The sequence below is a fragment of the Hemiscyllium ocellatum genome, chromosome 13 (assembly GCF_020745735.1).
Source record: "Hemiscyllium ocellatum isolate sHemOce1 chromosome 13, sHemOce1.pat.X.cur, whole genome shotgun sequence".
NCBI classification, from domain to species: Eukaryota; Metazoa; Chordata; class Chondrichthyes; order Orectolobiformes; family Hemiscylliidae; genus Hemiscyllium; species Hemiscyllium ocellatum.
Genome location: NC_083413.1, coordinates 2,867,462 through 2,879,516, shown reverse-complemented (window position 1 = coordinate 2,879,516; position 12,055 = coordinate 2,867,462). Strand labels below are relative to the sequence as shown.

Here is a 12,055-nt window from a genome sequence, read left to right as displayed (position 1 = left end):
ACCACAAATTCCCAGCTCGGCGAACAGAACCACAACAATACCAAAGCAAAGTTGTTGGACACATTTACTTTTATCAAGAAGCAAACTTACAAATTCATGATACTCTGCACATAACTAGATATTTGAGGAAATAAAACTGGGAAATCAGAGACCATCAGAACAACAGCTCTGAAGATTGAAGAGGAATGCCAGTTAAAATCACAGTGTGAATGCTGGACAGCTGAAAAAGTGAGATAAACTCAGCAATCCTTGAAGCATCTATAACAGGAAAACCATAGTTAACGCTTCAGACCCAACGTGACTCTTCCTTGGAACCAAATATCATTTGCCTTTGGTGCAGTCGTACTTTTAAAAGAAAAAAAAATCAAGCATTTAAATGAACATGAACAATGCCCGAGGGAATGCTACAACCACGACAGATGTGGAGCATTTTGTGCACTCTTGGCATCATGAATCAAAACACAAAAGCAGAAGGGAAGTCTGCCACTCAATGTTTTCAAAAACAAAACTCGAAAGAAACACTTTCAGATTAAGCCACAGAGTGAGGTACAAGTCTTAAAACATGTTGTATCAAATAATGGAAATAAATCCTGGGAAATTTGCTTCTCCTCAATTGATCAGGGGTCCTGACAGAGAGCTTGTAATAAACTGCTCACTCCAAAGTTTCCCTTTGGATCCCCTAGGCTCCCAACACACATTTCAACCCAACATCAGAACTGGGAACATCAATTAAGCCCATAGAGTCTCACTGTACTGGAATAAAAATCTTCAGACATACACTGAATGCTACCTTACCTGAGAAATTTCTTTCAGAATGGAAAGCAGAGCAGCTTTAAGACTACATTTATGAAGGACTAAAGAAAATCTTCCATTAATTCATACACTCCGTTTCACATTAGACATCTAAACAACTGGAAATGATATTTTGGAATGGTACAGATAAAAGGAGGGGTAAAATTGTGATCTTTATAAGATGAGAGAATTGTCAACTGCCTGTTCAAGTCCCAGTCTGAACATCTGGAAACGGTTGAGATTTAAGGGTATCTCAGACATAGAAGTAAGATTAACTACGAAAGCAGAGATTGTTGTTGATTCAGGACCTAAAATTATATTATGAAAAACTAACGATTAATTAGTTGGTCTAAAATTTCCTCTTCTGCTATTTCAGTAGATGCATCAACCCAGCTGAAATAAATAGGTTAACATCTGTGTAAATAGCAGAAATGAGAGTTTCAGATTCCCTTTAGTATCCTATGATGTAATTTCAAGACAAAAAAAAGTGTATAAAATGCTTTCTTTTTATGAAAAATTAATCCTAAAAAGCACTGCTTTTTCCCCATTACTGTCAAAATTGTTTATTCAATTATTTATTAGTCTCTAATCTATGGATTTACATTCTAGCCTGTAAATCACTGCAATGTATTCAATATTCCATACTTCAGGTAATGCCTTTGAGATCTGTAACAGTGAAGTACTGCTAACATATAATCCTGCTTCCATTCACAAATAAAACAGAATAAAGTTGCTCCATGATCCAAACAAAGCTTCAAGATAATGCAGCAATAACTTCTTCAGGATTCCAGCCATGAATTGATAGAAGTTCTTTTGTTTAAAAACCCATTAGCAAAGATCAGGATTATGAAAAGAATACATTTGGATATTGTTACAGCAAAGGATAAACAGATGTTTTAAAATGAGGAATAGTTTGATCATTATTCGAACAAAGCTCCCTTTTGAGGGAAAAAAATGACGGACAACCTGCTTGCTGCTCATGGAATGCAATTCCTCCTTAAAATGGGTGTTTTGGGAAGCTGTCTGAAGTTATCCGTGTTTTGGTCAGCATGCTTTGATTAAATAACAGACCAAAGACACTGGGTGAATTGTTCGTTTTCTGCAAGAGATTTCTCAATCCTGGCTGCCACCCCCAAATGCACAAATATTAAGAATACCCTTTGGGCAAACTAGCTGCATTGACCCAGCCTGCCACGTGCCTGCATATTTGTTCACCAACTCAGAAATAAATTGGAGTTGGAAAAGGGAGTTCCATGAATAAACAGTATATTTGTTTAGAGTGCTGTACATAAGTGATGTGTGTTAACATTTAAAGCATTTCAGAAATGTGCTTTCTCCATACTCACTCCAGCCTTGGGTATCTGGAATAGTTCTCTAGTACAAAATCAACTCAGTTTCACTGTTATTGCCTGCAACATATTGTATGTTTTTCACAAAATGCCACTCTTCCTCTGGTCAGAGTTAGTGGGAAGGTGACCATCTAGTGGCATTGTCGATGGACAAATAAAGCAGAGACCTGGCTTGAATCTCATCATGGGAGATAATGGATTAAATACAATCCTGTAATCATATACCATGAAACTCTTGGCATTTTTTAAAAAAGCTATCTGGTACACTTTTAGGAAAGGCAAACTTCTGGCCTTACTCAGTGTGGTCAACATGTGACTCCAATCTCACAGCAATATAGTTGAGCTTTAACTGAAAGTGCTGAGCAATCAATTGTTAGAAAGTTTCAAACAAAAAACGGAGGGAACCTGACAGACCACCTGGCATTGACTGAGGCACCAGAAATGATAATGCCACAAACAAATTGCTCCAACCCAGCAATTCCTCCTCAAAAATATTTGGGGCCAATGACCAAATTGGGAGAGCTCTCATAATCTAATCAAGCAACAGCCTGACACAGACATACTTATAGACTCACACCTTGTCAACAGTGTCCCAGAAACAGCATCAACATTCCTGTGCCATGAGTTGTGGAGGCACAGTGGGACAATCAAGAGACAGCATCCACTTACAATAAACTAAAGAAACAGAGATGGCATACAACAAATCAAACCATCTTCTTAGAATACAAATTCAAGCCTTTTAAACACAGTAAAAGTATTACCCCCTTAATGTCAAAACACCATAAAGGATATTATTAAATTGCAAAGGGTGCAGAAGTGATTTATCAGGATATTACTTGGACTGGAGGGTTTGAGTTGTGAGAAGAGGCTGGAATATTTTCCCTGGAGTCAAATAGCGAGGTGCTGGAAAAGCACAGCTGGTCAGGCAGCATCCAATTAGCAGGAGAGTAGATGTTTCGAGCATAAGCCCTTTATCAGGAACGTGGGGGTAGCCAAGGGCACTGAGATAAATGGGAGGGTGGTGGGACTGGAGGTGGGGGAGGTAGCTGGGAATGCAATAGGTAAATGGAGGTGGGGGATGATGGTGATAGGTCGGAGCGGAGGGCAGAGCGGATAGCTGGGAAGGAAGATGGACAGGTAGGACAGTTCAAGAGGATGGCGCTGAGTTGGAGGGTTGGATCTGGCATAAAGTGGGGGGAGGTGGGGGAAATGACGAAATTGGTGAAATCGACATTGACCCAGTATGGTTGGAGGGTGCCAGGGCAGCAGTTGAGGTGTTCTTCCTCAAGGCTTCGGGTGGTTAGAATATGGCAGTGAAAGTGGCCCAGGACTTGCATGTCCTTGGTGGAGTGGGAAGGGGCATTGAAATGTTTGACCACAGGGCAGTAGGGATGCTTCCCTGGAGCATAGGAGGAAGAGGGGTGACCTAATAAAATCATGAGGGGCACAGATCCAAAACTAGAGGCATAAAGTTTAAGATGGGAGCGGAAGGATTCAAAAGGGACGTGAAGGGTGACTTTTTCAGAGAGGGTGGTTAGTACGTGGAATGACCTGCCAGAGGAAACTGTAGAGGTGAGTGCAATTCCAACAATTACTTGTGTAACACTCACACCAGAGACTCTGTATCCAACACCTTCATAGGTTCAAGTCTCTTGCAACTTCAACTCTTACACTGTCTGCTTCTTTCTGGAGCTATCATGCACCCAGCATCAATGTCCCAAATTTTAAGCTGGCTCTTCAGGGTTTTAATCACACCGCTATGGTCTGAGACAAACACTAAATTGTCACTGTCCTTCGCTACTCAGGAGCTTGGATCTATACAACCGCCCTAATCCACACCTCACAGGACTTCCACAAGGTCAAGTGAAAGTTAGAAGTTTCCATCGCTTAGCTCTGGGTGCTTCCCTTAAGCTATAAAAAAAAAGTTTCAGAAATCTCGAACAGTCTTTGAGGTCCCTTTATTTACCTTGCTAGCTCGCAAAACAATCTAAAATAAAAATTCACATGCTCGCGAGGTGAGGAATAGGGAGAGAGAGCAGTTGAACACGTGACTACAGGGATGGTGCAGGAGGGACGGTTTCGGATACCTGGATAATTGGGGCACATTCTGGGAGGTAGGGATAGTCTACACCTGAACCAGAGGGATACCAATATCCTGTGGGGGGTGGGGGGTGGGGGGGGCGGAGATATTTGCTCATGCTGTTCGGGAGGGTTTAAACTAATTCAGCAGGTGGGTGGGAACCTGAATTGTTGCTCCAGTGTACAGGAGATTGAGAATAGCGAGGTCATGAATAAGGTCACAGGAGTGAACTGGCAAGCAGGAAGGTGGTTTGAAGTGTGTCTACTTCAAGGCCAGGAGTATCCAGAATAAGGTGGATGAACCTGCAGCATGGGTCAGTACCTGGGATTTCGATGTTGTGGCCATTTCGGAGACATAGATAGAGCAGAGGCAGGAATGGTTGTTGCCGGTTCCAGAGTTTAGGTGTTTCAGCAAGATCAGGGTTCGTGGTAAAAGAGGGGGAGGTGTGGCATTATTAGTCAAGAATAGTATAACTGCGGCAGAAAGGACGTTCGATAAGGACTTACCTATGGAGGTAATATGAGCTGAGGTTGGAAACAGGTGGAGAGGTCACCCTGTTGGGAGTTTTCTATAGGCTTCCGAATAGTTCCAGGGATGTAGTGGAAAGGAGAGCAAAGATGAATCTGGACAGGAGCAAGAGTAACAGGGTAGTTTTTATGGGGTCCTATAACTTTTCAAATATTGACGGGAAACACTACAGCTCGAGTAGTTTAGAGAGTTCAGTTTTTGTCCAATGTGTGCAGGAGTGTGTAGACAGGCCAACAAAAGGCAAGGCCACATTGGATTTGGTACTGGGTGAGCACTTTGGTGATAGTGACCACAATTCAGTTATGTTTACTTCAGTGATGGAAAGGAGTAGATACATGCCACAGGGCAGGTGTTATAGCTGGGGGAAAGGCAATTATGATATGATTAGGCAAGATTTAGGATGCGTAGGATGGGGAAGGAAACTGCAGGAAATGGGCACAAGAGAAATGTGGAGCTTGTTCAAAGAACAGCTACTGCGCGTCCTTGATAAGTATGTACCTGTCAGGCAGGGAGGAAGTGGCCGAGTGAGGGATCCGTGGTTTACTAAAGAAGTTGAATCTCTTGTCAAGATGAAGGAGGCTTATGTTAGAATGAAGGCTCAGTTAGAGCACTTGAGAGTTACAAGTTAGCAAGGACAAACCGAAGGAGAGAACTAAGAAGAGCCAGGAGGGAACATGGGAAGTTTTTGGCAGGTAGGATCATGGAAAACCGTAAGCTTTCTAAGGGAAAATCAAGAATAAAGGAATGAGTAGGATAAGATGAGGGCCAGTAAAGGACAGTAGTTGCAGTTGTGCATGGAGTTCGAAGATAGGAGAGGAGCTAAATGAATATTTTTTGTCAGTATTCACACAGGAAAAAGACAAAGACAATGTTGTTGAGGAGAATAGTGGGCGGCACGGTGGCAAGTGGTTAGCACTGCTGCCTCACAGCGCCTGAGACCCGGGTTCAATTCCCGACTCAGGCGACTGACTGTGTGGAGTTTGCACGTTCTTCCCGTGTCTGCGGGTTAGGTGAATTGGCCATGTTAAATTGCCCATAGTGTTAGGTAGGGGTAAATGTAGGGGTATGGGTGGGTTGCGCTTCGGCGGGTCGGTGTGGACTTGTTGGGCCGAAGGGCCTGTTTCCACACTAAGTTTAATCTAATCTAATACTGAGATACAGGTTACTGGACTAGATGGGACTGAGGTTCCTCGGGGGGATGATGTTAGCAATTATGGAGTGTGAAAAAATAGATAGTCCCTGGGCTGGATAGGATTTATCTTGGGATTCTCTGGGAGAAGATTGTAGAGCCTTTGGCTATGATCTTTATGTCGTCACTGTCAACAGGAATAGTGCCAGAAGACTAGAGAATAGCAAATGTTGTCCCCTTGTTCAGGAAGGGGAGCAGAAACAACCCTGGTAATTGTAGACCAGTGAGCCGTACTTTGGTCGTGGGTAATGTGTTGGAAAGGATTATTAGAGGATTTATAATCATCTAGAAAGGAATAAATTGAATAGGGATAATCAATGCAGTTTTGTAAAGGGTAGGTTGTTCCTCACAGATCTTATTGAGTTCCTTGAGAAGGTGAGCAAACAGGTAGATGAGGGTAAAGCGTTTGATGTGATTTATATGGATTTCAGTAAAGAGTTTGATAAGATTCCTCACGGTATGCTATTGCAGAAAATACGGAGGCATGGGATTGAGGGTGATTTAGCAAGTTGGATCACAAATTGGCAAGATGTCAGAAGACAAAGGGTGGTAATTGATGGGAAATGTTCATCCTAGAGCTCTGTAACTAGTGATGTACTGCAAGGATCTGTTTTTGGGTCCACTGCTATTTATCATTTTTATAAAATGACCTCGATGAGGACATAGAAGGATAGGTTAGTAAATTTATGAGTTGTGGACAGTGTTGAAGGATGTTGTAGGTTACAAAGAAACGTAGCTAAACTGCAAAGCTGGGCTGAGAGGTGGCAAATGGAATTTAATGTGGAAAAGTGTGAGGTGATTCACTTTGGAAGGAGCAACAGGAATACAGCGTACTGGGCTAATGGTAAGATTCTTGGTAATGTGGATGAGCAGAGTACCTGTGTCCATGTGCGTGGAGCCCTGAAAAGTGCTCCCAGGTTGATACTGTTGTTAAGAAGACATATGGTAAGTTAACGGTTTTTGGTAGAGGGATTGAGTTTTGGAACCATGAGGTCATGTTGCAGCTGTGCAAAACTCTGGTGCAGCCACACTTGGAGTATTGTGTACAGTTCTGGCCACCACATTATAGGAAGGATGTGGAAGCTTTGGAAAGGGTGCAGAATTCATTTACCAGGATGTTGCCTAGTACGGAGGGAAAATCTTATGAGAAAAGGCTGAGGGACTTGAGTCTGTTTTCATTAGAGAGAAGGTTAAGAGGTGACTTAATAAAGGCAATGCAAGATGATCAGAGGATGAGACAGGGTGGACAGCGAGACCCTTTTTCCTTGGATATTGATGGCTACCATGAGGGAACGCAGCTTTAAGTTGAGGGGTGATAGATGTCAGAGGTAGGTTCTGTTCTTAGAACATTATAGCGCAGTACAGGCCCTTCAGCCCTCGATGTTGCGCCGACCACTCACGAGTAGTAGGGGTATGGAATGCACTGCCTGCAACAATAGTGGCCTCACCAACATTAAGTGCATTTAAATGGTCATTGGATAAACATATGGATGATAATGGAAAACCGTCAATTAGACGGGCTTTAGCTTGGTTCCACAGGTCAGTGCAACACTGACACTTGAAGGGCCTGTACTGTGATGTAGTGTCCGAGGGAGCAACACTCATATCTGATGAAGCAATTGAAAAATGTTTGCTTGAAACATTTTCCGACAAATGCTATGCGAGAATTAATTGTACCTAATTATTTTAAAAGTATTTAAATCAAATTGCTTGAAAATATTGGTCCAAATATTCATGATTCATTCCAAAACCCAAAAGTGCAGCACTGCAGAACTTCCGATTACCAGTCTGCTTTACAAGTTCTCCAGTATTTACGTCCTTCCTCTAATGTGGTGAATAGAACTGTACATAAACACCAGTCTGGGCTGAACCAGCAACTGTTTTGGTTGCAGCAGTACATCCCTGCTTTTGTAATTGATATGTTGCCCAATAAAGGAAAGCATTTCACTAGTTACTGTCCTGACCCTTCAGCGACTTGTACAGATGCTCTGCAGGTCTCTGACTTCCTCATCCCTTATCTGCTCTCAGTCACAGTATTTAAGAGTCAAATTATGTGATGAGATACGGAATCATTGGCAATTTTAGAGGGAAACAATTGCCTTGCTTGCATCTTTGTAGAGTGAACACCTAAATAAAATCTTCTGGTTCCAATGAAGAGTCACTGGACTTGAAATATTAACTCTGCTTTCTTCCCAAAGATGCTGCCAGATCTGCTGATTTTTCCAGCAAATTGTGTTTTTATTACAGCATCTGCAGTTCTGTGTTTAATAAAAGCTTATTGTTGTAAATGCTGCAGCCCCTAGTATATCCTTGAAATGTAACAATTATAAAGTAAAATGCCTCTTTTTCTGCTTAACCTATTTTTCTGATCAACCTGTTCAGAGATGTCATGCCACATCTCTGGAGCTGGTGGGACTTGAACCAGTGGGGAGGACATTACCACTGCACGGATGATTTGGTTTATGCAAAAGTTGGTAGGATGGAAGGTGAGCACCAGGGCGTTCTGTCCTTGTTACGGTTGGAGGGGTGGGGTCTGAGGGCAGAGGTGCGGGATGTGGACGAGACGCATTGGAGGGCATCTTTAACCACATGGGAAGGGAAATTGCAGTCTTTAAAAGGAGTGTGTTCTGTGGTGGAACTGGTCCTCCTAGGAGCAGATGCAGCAGAGGCGGAGGAATTGGGAATAGGGGATGGCATTTTTGCAGGAGGTAGGGTGGGAAGAGGTGTAATCTAGGTAGCTGTGGGAATCGGTGTGTTTGTAAAAAATGTCGTGTCAAGTCGGTCGTCATTAATGGAGATGGAGAGGTCCAGGGAGGGGAGGGAAGTGTCAGAGATGGTCCAGGTAAATTTAAGGTCAGGGTGGAACGTGTTGGTGAAGGAAAAAACGGAGGGCTTGGAGGCCCTGGTCATGGCGGATGGAGGTGTAGAGGGATTGGATATCCATGGTGAAGATGAGGCGTTGGGGGCCAGGGAAATGGAAGTCTTGGGGGAGGTGGAGGGCGTGGGTGGTGTCTCGAACGTATGTGGGGAGTTCCTGGATTAGGGGGGATAGGACAGTGTCGAGGTAGGTAGAGATGAGTTCAGTGGGGCAGGAGCATGCTGAGACAATGGGTCGGCCAGGGTGATCAGGCTTGTGGATCTTGGGAAGGAGGTAGAACCGGGCAGTGCAGGGTTCCCGGACTATGAGATAGAAGCTGTGGGTGGGAGATCTCCTGAGGTGATGAGGTTCTTATGGTTTGGGTGGTGATGGGGGGGTGGGGTCATGGTCGAGTGGGGGGTAGGAAGAGGTGTCCTCGAGTTGGTGTTTGGCTTCAGCGGTGTAGAGGTCAGTGCGCCAGACTACCACTGCGCCTTTATCTGCTGGCTTGATGGTGAGATCAGGATTGGAGCAAAGGGATTAGAGGGCTGTGCGTTGTGAGGGTGAGAGGTTGGAGTGGGGTAGACAGGTTGAGGCAGTTAATGTCCCGGCGGCAGTTGGAAATGAAGAGATCGAGGGCAGGTAATAGGCCAGCGCGGGGTGTCCAGGTGGATGCAGTGTGTAGGAGGTGGGCGAAGGGGTCCTCGGAAGGTGTAAAAGTAAGCTCAGAGACGGAGGCTGCAGAAGACGTGTTCGACGTCACGGCGTGTATTAAATTCATTGACGCATGGACGGAGGGGGATGAAGGTGAGCCATTAGCTACCCATTCATACTGAGTAACCGTAGGCTATATGCTTCAGTTTTAGCAAATTGACAAAGATTTCATTGACCCATTCAAAAATATGAAGGGGCTTGACAGCTACATAGATACACAGGGTGGCTAAAGAATTTAGTACAATCTCAAAGTAATGGGTTGATAATTCTTCAAAAAGTTGTTTGATTCTTTGAAATTCGTCATCTCATATTATTGCAGATTACCTTTTACTGAAATAATTAGATATTGGATCACTCGGTTAGGATGATCAAGAGAAATGGGGAGCAGGTAGGGAAAATGGAGTGGAGACAGAAAATTGGCTCGAGTCTACTGTCTACTGCTGCTCCTAATACTTACTAAAATTAACTGAACCTTGGTATCAATACATACTGAGATAGGCAAATGCACATGCCTATCTATGCTGTAGTTTTAAGTAGCAAACTCTAGGTTACATTCAAACCAGGAATAGTTTACATCCAGAGGAATATTCATGAAGGTAGAGGCAAGTTTCACCCTTTCAAAGTGCCAGGTTTAATGACATGTGGCATTTGAAAGAGGAAAAAATAATTCTGATTAATATACAGAAAGAATCAAACTATAGCAATAATATAATTGCAAAATACATCCTGGAAATGTGAAATAAAAAGAGAACATGCTGGAGAACTAATGTGGAGCTGGATTTAGGACTGGGGTTCTGGATCAATTCTGAATGTGAGTTATTCTGGGCATAAAAAAAAGTTAACTGTCCCTTTCTCCACAGGTGCTGCCAGATCTGCTGAGTTTCTCAGTGTCTAGTTTTTACTTCAGTAGCTGGCAACTTGAGTTCTATTGGCCTGATAATCCAATATGATTGCCCTGGCCTATATCTGAAATGTATTACTTGATCAATACAATCATCTATAGAACAGAACAAGGCCTACTGTCCACCACAGACAGGCTGTCTGTGGAGCAATGAGAACAGACAGGTCTGGGCAACATCTGTGGACAGGCAATTACAGTTAATGGGGAGGAGGTGTGGGTGGGGAGGGAGAGGGGGCTGAGTGGGAAAGAAGATGGGGGGGTGGATGGGTGAGGGGTGGATGGGGGGGGTGGATGGGAGGTAGAGGGGGGGGACAGATGGGGGGGACGGGAGGGTAGATGGGGGGGAAGGATGGGGGGGACGGACGGGGGGATAGGAGGGTAGATGGGGGGGATAGGAGGGTATGGGGGGTGGGGGTAGATGGGGGGAAGGATGGGGGGGGAAGGATGGGGGGGAGAAGGATGGGGGGGAGAAGGATGGGGGGGAGGAGGATGGGGGGGAAGGATGGGGTGGGGAGGATGGGGGGGAAGGATGGGGGGGGAAGGATGGGGGGGAAGGATGGGGGGGGAAGGATGGGGGGGGAAGGATGGGGGGGGAAGGATGGGGGGGGATGGGGGGGAAGGATGGGGGGGGGATGGGGGGGATGGGGGGGAAGGATGGGGGGGATGGAGGGGGGGGATGGGGGGGATGGGGGGGATGGGGGGGATGGGGGATGGGGGGGAGATGGGGGGGGATGGGGGGGATGGGGGATGGGGGATGGGGGATGGGGGGGATGGGGGGGGATGGGGGGGGATGGGGGGGATGGGGGATGGGGGGGATGGGGGAGATGGGGGGGATGGGGGGGATGGGGGGGATGGGGGATGGGGGGGATGGGGGATGGGGGGGAGATGGGGGGGGGATGGGGGGGGGATGGGGGGGATGGGGGGGATGGGGGGGATGGGGGGGAGATGGGGGGGGATGGGGGGGATGGGGGGGAGATGGGGGGGGATGGGGGGGATGGGGGGGATGGGGGATGGGGGGGATGGGGGGGGAGATGGGGGATGGGGGGGATGGGGGGGGAGATGGGGGATGGGGGGGGAGATGGGGGATGGGGGGGATGGGGGGGATGGGGGATGGGGGGGGATGGGGGGGGATGGGGGAGGGGAGATGGGGGGGGATGGTTGCGCGCTTGTCCGTTACTATTTGAAAATGCCGTACTCACTGTGACGTCAGGCGGTCCCAACGACTAATGTTCCCCCCACCGCCGCGGCCGTGTATAAAGGTTCCACTCTCCGGCAGGGTTACTGCGGCGCCTGCGCAGTCACTCCGCCAACCCCTCTGATGGCGGCATCCTTCACAACTACGCCTGCGCACGTGGCCCGCCGGCATCACGCAGGCGCAGTGATCACCTCATTCCCAGGCCTGTCAGGGAAGGCCGCATGTGCTGTAACTGAGAGCTGGCAGCTGCATCACCCCCTACCCGAGATAACAAGGTGCACTAGTGTTGTCGTAATATCCACGGACACGACCCAGGTACGGGAGAAAATACTGCCCTGTCCCAGCTAGGGAAGAGTTAGGCGCTATGTCAATACACGGTGTATGTTGGTATTAAAAAGGAAGTGTTTCACTGTGACAGACAGTTGATGCCAACAGCACGTGTCCTGAAGG

General features: G+C 46.2%; 1 protein-coding gene across 2 annotated transcripts in view; it reads right to left on the bottom strand.

Annotated features, from left to right (window-relative positions):
* The window catches only part of rhbdd1 (rhomboid domain containing 1), an 80,012-nt gene extending 68,330 nt beyond the window's left edge, over positions 1-11,682 (bottom strand). Inside the window, exon 1 of one of the 2 annotated variants that reach the window (XM_060833979.1) lies at positions 11,610-11,682. The gene's annotated coding sequence lies outside the window, so the exon portion shown is untranslated. Of the gene's footprint in view, positions 1-11,605 lie in introns of both variants that reach the window. The other variant, XM_060833978.1, reaches the window with a different exon arrangement.
* Positions 11,683-12,055: the final 373 nt, after the last annotated feature.